Source organism: Pristiophorus japonicus, chromosome 17 (genome assembly GCF_044704955.1).
Source record: "Pristiophorus japonicus isolate sPriJap1 chromosome 17, sPriJap1.hap1, whole genome shotgun sequence".
Classification (NCBI taxonomy): Eukaryota; Metazoa; Chordata; class Chondrichthyes; family Pristiophoridae; genus Pristiophorus; species Pristiophorus japonicus.
Window position 1 is genome coordinate 21,009,007 of NC_091993.1, and position 13,540 is coordinate 21,022,546.

General features: G+C 44.1%; 2 pseudogenes; both read right to left on the reverse strand.

Moving 5' to 3' along the window:
- Positions 1 to 1,362: 1,362 nt before the first annotated feature.
- LOC139227592 (UDP-glucuronosyltransferase 2C1 pseudogene) lies at positions 1,363 to 2,968 on the reverse strand (annotated as a pseudogene).
- Positions 2,969 to 10,858: 7,890 nt separating this feature from the next.
- LOC139228139 (UDP-glucuronosyltransferase 2C1 pseudogene) lies at positions 10,859 to 12,476 on the reverse strand (annotated as a pseudogene).
- Positions 12,477 to 13,540: the final 1,064 nt, after the last annotated feature.

Consider the following 13,540-nt stretch of genomic DNA (forward strand, 5'->3'; position numbering starts at 1 on the left):
CAAGCTGGAACTTGACAGACAGTGGCCAGATCGGGAGCAAGGACATTTGTACGGGCATGATTGGGCTATTTACCCATATCTTACCCAGCAAACGTCCTCAAAAATCTTGTGCCTGAAAAGGATGGCACATAGCCTACTTTTATAGGCGCAAGTGTTTTAAAACACACAAAGAATTGTAAAATAAAATTATAAACACATAGTTTGTTAAAAACCCTCCCCACTACGGTAAGTTTATTTTTAATAATTGAAAATTTTTTTAAATAGGGAAAATATTTTATTTTTGTAAGACATAATAACTTTGATTTCAATTAATTTTAATTGTGTGGTCTGTTTTTTATTATTTTGTGAGATTGCTTTTGTTCCTAGTAATAGAATGGAGAACTCAGATACGCGAGTCTCAGTGCCATTAATGGGAGCCTGATTGGGTAAGCAGTCACACGACTGTATCTTCTGCGTCGGGACCCTCTGCATGGGAGCGCGCTTCGCAGCGCGGGAAAAGGCCTCCCCATCAGAAATCAGGGCGCCTCCTAGACCACTAGGTAAGTTCGTAAAAAATATCTATGAGAAGGCAATTGTCCACGGGAAGGTCCCCAGAAGGATTTCTGGGCCAGTATTAAATAAGAGGCGGTCAGGGCCATCGGTAAGACTACAGTCAGAGCAGCGGTCGCTTATTGACGCAATTCCTTGTTGAGGCACTTCTCCCAATATATTCTCAGCAGTCAGACTGTGTAATTTTCTGCAAACTGAGTGCACTGTTTTGAGGTGTTTGAATTGATCCATAGATCGCCATCCCCATTCATCAGTCAACTTTGCTAATTAGACAAACACAAAGTACGTTTGTTACAAAAATGTATTGTATAGATGTTTATGCACATATAAATGCAGGACGGCTCTTGTAATAAGAATTTAAATGAAAGACCACCCGTTTCCTGATTGGAGCACCAGCCCACACGATCCCAGCTACGCTTCCACACACACACTGCGATCCTGGGATCTGTGGGCCATTACACTGCCCGCTAGAATGCAGCGTCAGAGCAATTTCACGAAGGAGCGTCCCCGTCAGGTAAGTTCGTATTCTATTTGGATGCCGGCGGCGTACTCCGCAAGTATGCTGTGTCTGCAAAATCCAGGCCAATTATGTTGTTTCCTATAAAATTTGGTTTAGGTACAGCATTTCCCTCTCTGTATCTACACAGAACTATAATTGACAGGCATGTCATTCCTGTGGTACTTCACTAATAGCGTTTGTTAACATTCATGATATTTAGAAAGGCGGCTGCATGCATTAGATATTGGATTAAAACTTACTAGTGTTAAATTGAAAGAACTCAAAGCCCCGCTCCCAATTCGAAAGGATAAATCTTACTGAGTTTTTTCCTTTTTCTTCCAAGTGATGTTACAAAGTTTCTTCAATATTAAAACCGTCAGCACTGTGACCATTAGTAACACAGACAACAGGAAGATCACCACATCTGCACAATGGTAAGTGTACCAGGGGAGTCGGTAAGATTCTGAGCGCAAATGTGCTGCACCTTTGTGTCATGCAACATACTCAATCCAGAAAATGGCTCTCTCCATTGGAGACTCTGGTTGGTCCCTGTGGAGAGCAGAGTGTTTCTCCATGTTTTCCCGATAAGATGTGTTGTTTATGACCTCGTTTAGTGCCTGCAATAGATCTGTTGTCTGCATGGTTGCGACATCAATCACTTTTGCTGCACCTCGGATTTCAAGTTTGAGTAAATTGTCAAACTGGTCAAAAAGCAGAGGTATGCCAACTACTGGCACCCCATGATAGATGGCTTCATAAAGTCCATTGGTGCCACCATGGGCAATGAAGGCTCGTATCTTAGGGTGCCCTAACAGGTCATTCTGAGGGATCCATTTTGCCAATAGCGTATTATTTCCTATGTTGGGAGGGATCTTTCCATCATATCTCCAAATAACTTTCTGGGGTACTTGCGCAAAGGCCTCTGCTATTTTCATTGTAATCTGCATCGGCAAATAGCTGATAACCGTCCCCACTGACATCACAATAATCCCATGCTTCCCTGAGCTTTGGACAAACTCTTCAAACTCTGCTGCTAGAGGTTTGGGTGGTTTACACTGGAACCCTCCAACATACACAATATTTGGCATGGTGGGTCTTGGGAATTCAAAGATAAAATCTACTCTCATCAGCCACACATCTGCTCTGAGGAGAATTGTCTCGATGTCTGTGTCTGGGCCCAGATATTGACGGCAGATTTCATTGTAAATGGGGTACATGATAAACTCTGAAATGGTTAATCGAAGAAGATTTTGGATAACATTTTGTGCTCTTTGAAGAAAATTCATTTTGTCTGTCAATTGTGAGCCAGGGAGTGGGATATAGGAAGGTGGTGATGGGGCGGAGAGGAAATGGGCTTCTCCACTGATGAACCATCGAACATTATACACCAAGGGGAGTTTTAAATAATAAGCAAGCATTGGACCTGTACCAAAAGCAGGATTGGTAAATACCAAGTCAAAGTTTGCATCTTCAAGTTGGTTTAAGACATCGTTGTTTTTGAAAATTGCAGTGGTGAACACTCCAACGCAAAAATGATATGAATACAAAACAGACCATAGCTGATATCGTAGCTGAACAAAGGCCCATGGCGTCTCCCCGTTCTTTAAGGCTGTCAATGTCCTTTGTAGATAATTTTGTATTATTTTTTCAGTTCCATTTTTGCTAAGGCATTCTTCCATTTGAACCACAATGGATCGATATAGATCAGGCCTCTCTTTGATGTACCAAGCTGTTGAGGAATAAAGCACAGCGATGTCGTGTCCATGAAGTCTCAGTTCTTCTAATAAAATTCTCATATTGATCCAGTGACTTCCATCGACAGGTACAACCAATATATTAGCCCCCTGTGTAATCGGACAAGATGATGGTAGCAAGAATACATGTCGCCAGTAACCTACTGTTCCATCTGGAATACTTCATATTGAGAGGGACTGATCTCCAGATCCTGTTGGAGTATTGAATAGAATTATTGGTGATGCAATGGGATATTTCTGCTACATCCACTCCTTTACTACCCAGAGTTCTACTTAAACCAAATAAGGCTCGTGGCCCTATAAGCTTTTGCACGTGAAATCAACATTTTTAACTCTACAACAGAAAATTATGTTGGGAGTTGCAGCTAGTGACAAGAGCTTGGCAAGTTTCATTACAGGAGCAGTAAGCCCCAGGTATGACCCTATGCTTGTCAACTTAGTGAGGTACTAATTTTGTGGTCCTTTCACAAGGTTCTGCCTCACAGGGTGAGGTAGGCAAAATTAAAAAATCACCGAGATTTTTTTTTTGACGTGCCGCATTCAGGAGGTACTGCGGCTATAGTAGAACTCTGGAAGCAGTCACAGCCAGCCTCCTGTCTGAGACATGGATGCAGTGTGAGATGCAAAGAAGTTCAGGATCAATCTCAATACTACCCAGACACCTCACCTATAATCAAATGACAATTGTGGGGGAGGGAAATGAAGTTCACTATGTCTTACTTGCAGAGAGGATGTTTGTGTGCGCGCGCAGTGTGCGCGGGCGTGTATTTGCGTGTGTGTGTGTGTGAGAACAGTAGTGTGTTTGCTGTGTATGTGTGCACATGCGTGCATGTGAGCAGTAGTGTGTGTGTGTGTGTGTGAACAGTAGTGCGCGTGCGAGGTGTGCGCGCGCTTGAATAGTAGTGCGTTTGCGTGCGTACAGTAGTGTGTGTACATGTGTACACGATAGTGTGTACACGTGCGCAGTAGTGTGCGTATGTACAGTAGTGTATGTACGGTAGTGTACGTGGCGCGCGAACAGCAGTGTGTGTTTGCAGTGTGCGCGTTTGCGGTGTGCGTGTGCGTGTGCGTTGGCAGTGTGTGCGTGCATGCGCGTGTGCAGTGCGCGTGCGCTTGCAGTATGTTTGCTTGTGTGCGCGTTTGCAGTGTGCGTCTGTGTGTTTGCAGTGTGCGTGCATTTGTAGTGTGAGGATGTTTCCAGTCGAGTGGACAAGGGAGAACTAGTTGATGTGGTGTATTTGGACTTTCAGAAGGCTTTCGACAAGGTCCCACACAAGAGATTAATGTGCAAAGTTAAAGCACATGAGATTGGGGGTAGTGTGCTGACGTGGATTGAGAACTGGTTGGCAGACAGGAAGCAAAGAGTAGGAGTAAATGGGTACTTTTCAGAATGGCAGGCAGTGACTAGTGGGGTACCGCAAGGTTCTGTGCTGGGGCCCCAGCTGTTTACATTGTACATTAATGATTTAGACGAGGGGATTAAATGTAGTATCTCCAAATTTGCAGATGACACTAAGTTGGGTGGCAGTGTGAGCTGCGAGGAGGATTCTATGAGGCTGCAGAGTGACTTGGATAGGTTAGGTGAGTGGGCAAATGCATGGCAGATGAAGTATAATGTGGATAAATGTGAGGTTATCCACTTTGGTGGTAAAAACAGAGAGACAGACTATTATCTGAATGGTGACAGATTAGGAAAAGGGGAGGTGCAAAGAGACCTGGGTGTCATGGTACATCAGTCATTGAAGGTTGGCATGCAGGTACAGCAGATGGTTAAGAAAGCAAATGACATGTTGGCCTTCATTGCGAGGGGATTGGAGTACACGGGCAGGGAGGCATTACTACAGTTGTACAGGGCCTTGGTGAGGCCACACCTGGAGTATTGTGTACAATTTTGGTCTCCTAATCTGAGGAAGGACATTCTTGCTATTGAGGGAGTGCAGCGAAGGTTCACCAGACTGATTCCCGGGATGGCAGGACTGACATATCAAGAAAGACTGGATCAACTGGGCTTGTATTCACTGGAGTTCAGACGAATGAGAGGGGACCTCACAGAAACGTTTAAAATTCTGATGGGTTTAGACAGGTTAGATGCAGGAAGAATGTTCCCAATGTTGGGGAAGTCCAGAACCAGGGGTCACAGTCTAAGGATAAGGGGTAAGCTATTTAGGACCGAGATGAGGAGAAACTTCTTCACCCAGAGAGTGGGGAACCTGTGGAATTCTCTACCACAGAAAGTTGTTGAGGCCAATTCACTAAATATATTCAAAAAGGAGTTCGATGTAGTCCTTACTACTAGGGGGATCAAGGGGTATGGCGAGAAAGCAGGAATGGGGTACTGAAGTTGCATGTTCAGTCATGAACTCATTGAATGGTGATGCAGGCTCGAAGGGCCGAATGGCCTACTCCTACACCTATTTTCTATGTTTCTTTGTTTTTATGTGTGCGTGCACGTGTTTGCAGTGCGCGTTTGCCGTGTGCGTGCGTGCTTGCAGTGTGCGTGTTTGCAGTGTGCATGTGCTTGACGTGTATGTTTCCGTGTGCGTTTGCGTGTTTGCAGTGCGAACAGTAGTGTGTTTGCTGCGCGTGTGCGTGTTTGTATGCAGTGAGTGCGCGCGTGTGAGAAAGTGAGATTGCAGTATGGGTGTGCGTGTGAACGGTGCGTGCGTGCAGTTGCGTGTTTGCAGTGTGTGTGCATACGTGTACAGTGTGTGTATGTGTATACAGTGAGTCTGTGTGTGTGTGGGAAAGAGCATCAGTGTGTTTGCAGTATAGGTGCATTTACATGATACCAGTGGTGTAAAATCTATATCTTCCTCTGCACCCTATGAACATTCAAGTCTAAATTTTGTTGGGAGTCTCACTGACACAGCTTCCGAGATTTCTATGATCAATGCCCGTACGCCTCTCGTGTAGGAATTCCAAATCAAAACGGCAAAAAAAAGCCCATCGCAGGCTTCTCGATTACCCGCACAATAGTTCTTTTTGCACGAAATTGGTTTTTTTTTAAACAACATTCTTGAACCAACAGAGAGGCTATCGCTCACGCTACATTGCAGCAGACCTCCAGGGGCCATTATCATCGTCAAATATGACTCAAGTTCTTCTTGATCGAAAGTTGGGCTGCCACTTTATACAGTTCAGTCCCCCGCCCCATTTCCCAAGTACAATTCTTGGAACAATTGTTTCTTCAGCAGCTGCGGGTCTAAGTTGAAGTCAGGCCAATTGCTCACATCTGAGATATTAGTTTTGGCCTGCAGATTGTAACATTATAAAGCTGTAATCGTTTACTTACTGATGGGTGCCGTAAAATGTCTTGCGTTCCCAGTAGCTGAGGTTTCAGCCATAGGTTGCAAAAAAGTTTCGGCTATCGGTGCTCCAGTCCAAAGACATAACTGCACGAAATAATTTTGTAATTCTGAGGCAAGTTCTCGGTTTGCAATTCGTTCTCTGCCGCCACAGACCAGCTGATGGTCATTACTCTGTCTCATGATTAACCACTTTCATTCTGAATTACTCTGTTTCCACGAAAACAGCACATACATATTAGTGTGTGGCCAAAGCTTTGCAGTAACTCCCCTCCGCCCCCCCCGTCTGAAAATAGGAGCAGAAAAGGCTGAATTAGGGTAACAATGGCTAAGACAACAAAATGGGAAGTCAGATAAAGAAAGACTTACATTTATATAGCGCCTTTCATGACCATCAGACGACTCAAAGCGCTTACAACCAATGGGGTACTTTTGAAGTGTAGCCACTGTTGTAATGTAGGGCTAGTTTTGTTGGGGATTGAACCACGTGGCCAGCTGCAGCCTTGGAATTGCCCCAAATTCTGTTGGGACTAATTATAATTGGATGGGCATTCAACGGCAGGCACTGAAACTCTTTTGGAGTTTAACTGAAAAACATAAACATTAATCCGTGCCCCCCGACATGGATGACACACCAGACATTTACAAGACCCTTTTTTTCCCCTTTTTTTTGTTTTTTTTTGTGTTTTTCTTTTTTTGGGGTTTTTTTTTTGGGCACTAATATCACATTTTTTTTCTTCCAGTGCCCCCTATAAAAGGGGAGGGGAACACTAAAAGCACCGGCAATTAAAACAAATTAAACTTTAAAACGTAAAATCAAATTAAAATTTGGTTGCCGGGCGTGATGATGCACTCCAGTCCCTCCGGTGCCCACCTCTCGTGGCAGGCACTGAATGGTCTAATTGGACGCAGTCATAAGGGCACAGGAAATTGCAACCTCTTTTGGTTAAAACTTAATTAATGGCAATTGCCATCACCTGTTAGGAGGAAGCATGTGCCCTCTTCTTAAATGGGCACAACTAATAAAACTGTAACTTAACTCAAAATTAACGGAAACTGAGCATATTAAATCAAAATTCTATTTTCTGGGGTGATGAAGCACTCCTATCCCTCCGGTGCCCACCAGTCACGGAGAGCCTCAAGCCTGCCAGTGGACACTGGATGCTCCATCTCCAGCCACAGCCGGGGGTGAACATAGCTGCAGAAGAGAGGCAGGCAGTTGGGCCGAACGACCCCCTCTACTGCGCACAGCCTTGGACATGTTAATGGCCACCTTGCCCAGGACAGGAAATTGCAAGACTGTTGTAGGCTTTAAAGATTTGTGATTCCTTAAAGGGGCCTGTGCATCTTGGGGCTTTGGAAGAGCCTGTACAGTGTAGAGGCAGCATATGGAAAGTGCCATCACGTCTGTTAGTTCACTCCCCACTGTCGCAAAACAAGGACATGCCAGAAAATCCCTGTGCCAGCAGCTTCAAGATGTAGTATATGAAAGGCATAATATCAGCTTGTCCATCACCAACACATAGTCTGTCCCATCACCAGTATGCAGCCTGTCCCATTATCAAATATCAGCTTCTCCATCATCAGCACCATGGCCCACTGCCAGATACAAGCTCCTGCATGACCAACAAACAGCCTATGCTAATCACCAATATGTGATTAGCACATGTGGGAGGCCTGCCAGCCTGAGTGTTTAATATTTGGGCTGCACACATAGCTGGAGAACACCAGGAGTGATGGGCCCTTCCCTGGGGGCTAACATTCCACCCTCCCTAAACCTACAAAACCAGACCAGGCCCAGAGCTGCCAACTGAGAAGTCAATCCCACAATAAACAATGCTAACAAGGACCTGCTGGAGCTAAAACCTATTGCAGCATCTTACCTCACCACTGTAAGGTCCCAGCACCCCTTTGATAAGGGATTACCCTAGCCCAGTCACCGAGCATGCCTCACTCTGCTGTATAGAACTGCCTATCCATGGATGACCCTTACTGTATTTACCCTGATGGACATTGAAAAAGGCAGCTTAACAGGTATTCTGTGTGGAACCATGTCCTATGAGTGGGAAAACATCTTGTCTAAAATAATTAAAGCAACAAAAAAAGAAAGGAAAGATTGATCAAGACAAATTTCATTCCTCTACTAGCAATCGGCAAGGAATATTGTATTCAGTTTTGGTCTCCTAATCTGAGGAAGGACGTCCTTGCTATTGAGGGAGTGCTGCGAAGGTTCACCAGACTGATTCCCGGGATGGCAGGACTGACATATGAGGAGAGACTGGATCGACTGGGCCTGTATTCACTGGAGTTTAGAAGGATGAGAGGGGATCTCATAGAAACATATAAAATTCTGACGGGACTGGACAGGTTAGATGCAGGAAGAATGTTCCCGATGTTGGGGACGTCCAGATACAGGGGACACAGTCTAAGGATAAGGGGTAAGCCATTTAGGACTGAGATGAGGAGAAACTTCTTCACTCAGAGAGTTGTTAACCTGTGGAATTCTCTCCCACAGAAAATTGTTGATGCCAGTTCATTGGATATATCCAAGAGGGAGTTAGATATGGTCCTTATGTCTAAAGGGATCAAGGGGTATGGAGAGAAAGCAGGAAAGGGGTACTGAGGTGCATGATCAGCCATGATCTTATTGAATGGTGGTGCAGGCTTGAAGGGCCGGGTGGCCTACTCCTGCACCTATTTTCTATGTTTCTATATTTCTACATACACCCTCTCTCTTATTTTTACTGCTGTTGTTTAATAAAGTGTGGATAAAGGTTAGCTATCAATTGAAGACAAGCTCTTATTACATGATTCATGCGCCATAATGACAAGTAAATTAACTCACTTCAATAGTCGCATGTTAGCTTGTTAGGGCAAGTGCTTCTCCCACTCTCAAATATCAGCTCTTCCATCAGCACATAGCTTTGCCCCTCTGTCAGATGCCAGGTCCTCTAACACTCAGCCTGTCCCACTCTCAGGAAATGTTTCTTTCACCCCAATTTACTTGTGAACCCAGGCATTATTTATAGCAGCAACTTTCGAAACATTGGCAAAGCTAAAGTCCATCAAAACAAAAATGGTGAATTTCAATTATGCTGACACTAGCAAAGAAGAGCAAAGAAGCGATTCTTTTTGTTCCATTTGTCCCTCATTCAGCATTATGGACAAAGGTGAAAGACATTTATCCAAAGAAGGATTTAAGTTGTCAGTTGGTGCTGGTTTTAATGGAACCCCACAACTGACCACATGTCTGACAGTGTGAACCTGGACTTGACCCTTCCTCATAGCTGAAACGGAATGAGGTTAACACAGAGTGAGAGAGTTTGGATGAACGCAGACACTGAGAATTTGCTGAGTTATTGTTTAATACTCTACATTCCATGTACATGATAGTTCATAATCCAAACTGTGAAACTTGTTAAGTGCCTGCAGTAGATCTGTTGGCCGCATGGTTGCGACATGCTAGCGGATTTCCCGTGGTCATGGTCGCAGGAAAATGGGCTTCACTGTCAGTGACGCCTAAAAGAATCACATTCTTGCGTCATGTTCTCTATGTACATGAACTAATATGATGATTAATGTTGAATAATATTTAATAATTATGGTGCATTTGCGGTGGGTATGACGGCATACTCTCAGAGTATGTCGTCGTACCGCCTTTCAAATGAAATGAAGCTTGGGATTTCCATGCGCTAAATTCAGAACTTGCGATCTGTCAAGTTCTGAGTTGACAGATGATCTGCACCGATGGGGAAATCCTCAATGCTGGCGCAGAGTTGAGCTAATTGCCCACCAACTGCCCAGCAATGACGTATGAAAATTTTACAGTCCTCTGCCTATTTGCATCAGTGTAAGGAGATACCTCAAAAGATCCAAAGCATCGTTCAGCATGTTTTAACATCATTTTCATCTCGGATCATTTGGTTATCTAAGAGGGAAGCAATACTATGGTACTTTTTCCCCCATTGCATTCTATAAAATGTCCAAGATTTTGTACGCAGGTCTGTAGCTAATGCAAAGGGAACATTATTAAATAAGAGGCGGTCAGGGCCATCAGTGAGACTACAGACGGTCAGAGCAGCAGTCCGCTATTGATGCTGTTCTTTGTTGAGACACTTCTCCCAATATATTCTCAGCAGTTCAACTGTACAGTTTGTTTTCTATCTAACTGCACCGTTTGAGGTATTTGAATTGAATTACCATTCATAACTCAACTTCACTAATTAAACATACACAAAGTACGTTTGTTACAGAAGTGTATTGTATAGATGTTTATGCACATTTAAATCCTGGAAGGCTCGAGTAATGAGAGTTGAAATGAATGAGAGACCTTCTGTTTCCTAGTTGGAGCACCGGCCCGTGTGATGCCAGGTGTACTTCCACACACGTTGCACCCCTGGGATCTGTTGGCCATTACACTGCCCGCTAGTATGCACGTTCGCGAAGAAGGGTCCCCATTAGCTAAGTAGGTATTCTATTTGGATGCCAGTGGCATACTCTTTAGTTGCAACGCTGACAGCAAAATCCAGGCCAATTTAGTTACAGCATTTCCCTCTCCATATCTACACATCTCAACTATAACTAACTGACAGGTCATTCATGTGGTACTTTCCAAACAGCCTTTCTTAAAATTCATGATATCTAGAAACAGGGCTGCATGCATCAGATACTGGACTAAAACTTACTATTGTTAAATTGAAAGAACTCAAAGCCCCGCTCCCAATTCGAAAGGATAAATCTTACTGAGTTGTTTACTTTTTCTTCCAAGCGATGTTACAAAGTTTCTTCAATATTAGTGCCGTCAGTACTGTGACCATTAGTAACATAGCAACAGGAAGATCATTGCATCCACACAATGGTAAGCGTACCAGGGGAGTCGGTAAGATTCTGAGCGCAAATGTGCTGCACCTTTGTGTCGTGCAACATATTCAATCCAGAAAATGGCTCTCTCCATTGGAGACTCTGGTTGGTCCCTGTGGAGAGCAGAGAGTTTCTGCATGTTTTCCCGATAAGATGTGTTGTTTATGACATTGTTTAGTGCCTGCACTAGATCTGTTGTCTGCATGGTTGCGACATCAATCATTTTTGCTGCACCTCGGATTTCAAGTCTGAGTAAATTGTCAAACTGGTCAAAAAGCAGAGGTATGCCAACTACTGGCACCCCATGATAGATGGCTTCATAAAGTCCATTGGTGCTACCATGGGCAACGAAGGCTCGTGTCTTGGGGTGCCCTAGCAGGTCATTCTGAGGGATCCATTTTGCCAGTAGTGTATTATTTCCTATGTTGGGAGGGATCATTCCATCATATCTCCAAATAACTTTCTGGGGTACTTGAGCAAAGGCCTCTGCTAGTTTCATTGTAATCTGCATCGGCAAATAGCTGGTAACGGTCCCCAATGACATCACAATAATCCCATGCTTCCCTGAGCTTTGGACAAACTCTTCAAACTCTGCTGCTAGAGGTTTGGGTGGTTTACACTGGAATCCTCCAATATACACAATATTTGGCATGGTGGGTCTTGGGAATTCAAAGATAAAATCTACTCTCATCAACCACACATCTGCCCTTTGGAGAATTATTACGATGTCTGTGTTTGGGCCCAGATATCGATGGCAGAGTTTATTGTAAATGGGTTGAATGATAAATTCTGAAATGGATAGTTGAAGGAGATTTTGGATAACATTTAGTGTTCTTTGAAGAAAACTCATTTTGTCTGTATATTGTGATCTAGGGATCGGGATATAGGAAAGTGGTGATGGGGCAGAGAGGAAATAAGCTTCCACACTGATGGCTCATAGAACATTATACACCAAAGGGAGTTTTAAATAATAAGCAAGCATTGGACCTGTACCAAAAGCAGGATCTGTATGTACTAAGTCAAAGTTTGCATCCTCAAATTGCTTTAACACGCCCTTGTTTTTGAAAATTGCTGTGCTGAACTCTCGAATCCAACTGTGATGTGCACGCATAGAAGAAACTATCTCATATTACAGCTGTACAAAGCCCCAGGGCATCCAGTCAATCTGTAAGGCTGCCAGTGTCTTTTGTAGAAAACGTTTTGTAATGTCTTCAGCTTCAGTTTTTCCACGGGGTTCTTGCAATTCAATCACAATGGATCGATATAGATCAGGCCTCTCTTTGATGTACCAAGATGTTGTGGAATGTAGCACTATGATGTCGTGCCCATGAAGTCTCAGTTCTTTATTAGAATTCTCATATTGACCCAGTGACTTCCAGCGACAGGTACAACCAATATATTAGCCCCCTGTGTACTTAAACAAGACAGGGTGATGATGATACTAAGAACACATGCAACCTGTAATCTGCTTTTCCATCCAGGACACTCCATCTTGAGGGGAAATGATATCCAGATCCAGTTGGAGAATTGAAAGGAAATATTGGTGATGCATCATAAATTGACAAAGAGCATTTCTGAGACATTTACGCCTTTACGACCCATTCAGGGTTTGACTTTAACCAAATTGGGCCTGTGGTCCAGCAAGCCTTCTCATGTGGAATCACAATTTGGGCTTCTACAGCAGCAAATTGTGATTGACTTGCAGCTCATGACGAGGCAGCAGCAAGTTCCAACACATGACCAGGGAGCAATGAGTTCCAGCACAGTGCACCAGGAATTTTAAATTCTGGGACAGTACAACAGGGAGCAGGAACTTGCAGCAGAAGGCACTTGGAAGCAGCAATTGCTAATGTAGTCCTTCAGGGAGCAGCAAGTTTCACCATAGTGCACCGAGGGCCAGCAAGTTCCAGCACAGTGCAACAGGGACCAGCCAGTTCGAGTACTATACACCAGGGTGCTTTAAGGTCCAGCACAGTGACACTGTGATTGCCACTTTGGTGAGTTACTGGTGTCAGCTGTCTTGTCATGGATGCCAGTTCTGCCTCACAGGGTGAGAGAAAAGAAAGAAAGAAAGACTTGCATTTATATAGCGCCTTTCACGACCACCAGACATCTCAAAGCACTTTACAGCCTTTGGAGTGTAGTCACTGTTGTAATGTGGGAAATACGGTAGCCAAATTGCACACAGTAAACTCCCACAAACAGCAATGTGATAATGACCAAATAATCTGTTTATTGTTACATTGATAAATATTGGCCAGGACACCAGGGATAACTCCCCTGCTCTTCTTCGAAATAGTGCCATGGGATCTTTTACGTCCACCAGAGAGGGCAGAAGGGGCTTCAGTTTAACATCTCATCCGAAAGATGGCACCTCCAACTCCCTCAGCACTGCACTGGAGTGGCAGCCTAGAATTATGTGCTCAAGTTCCTGGAGCCCACAACCTTCTGACTCAGAGGCAAGTGTGCCACCCACTGAGCCACAGCTGGCACTGGGAAAGGGGAAGACATTGAGAGGAGAAATCACCTGAGCCACTTCTGTTGACCTACATCATTCAGAGATACAGCCAGGG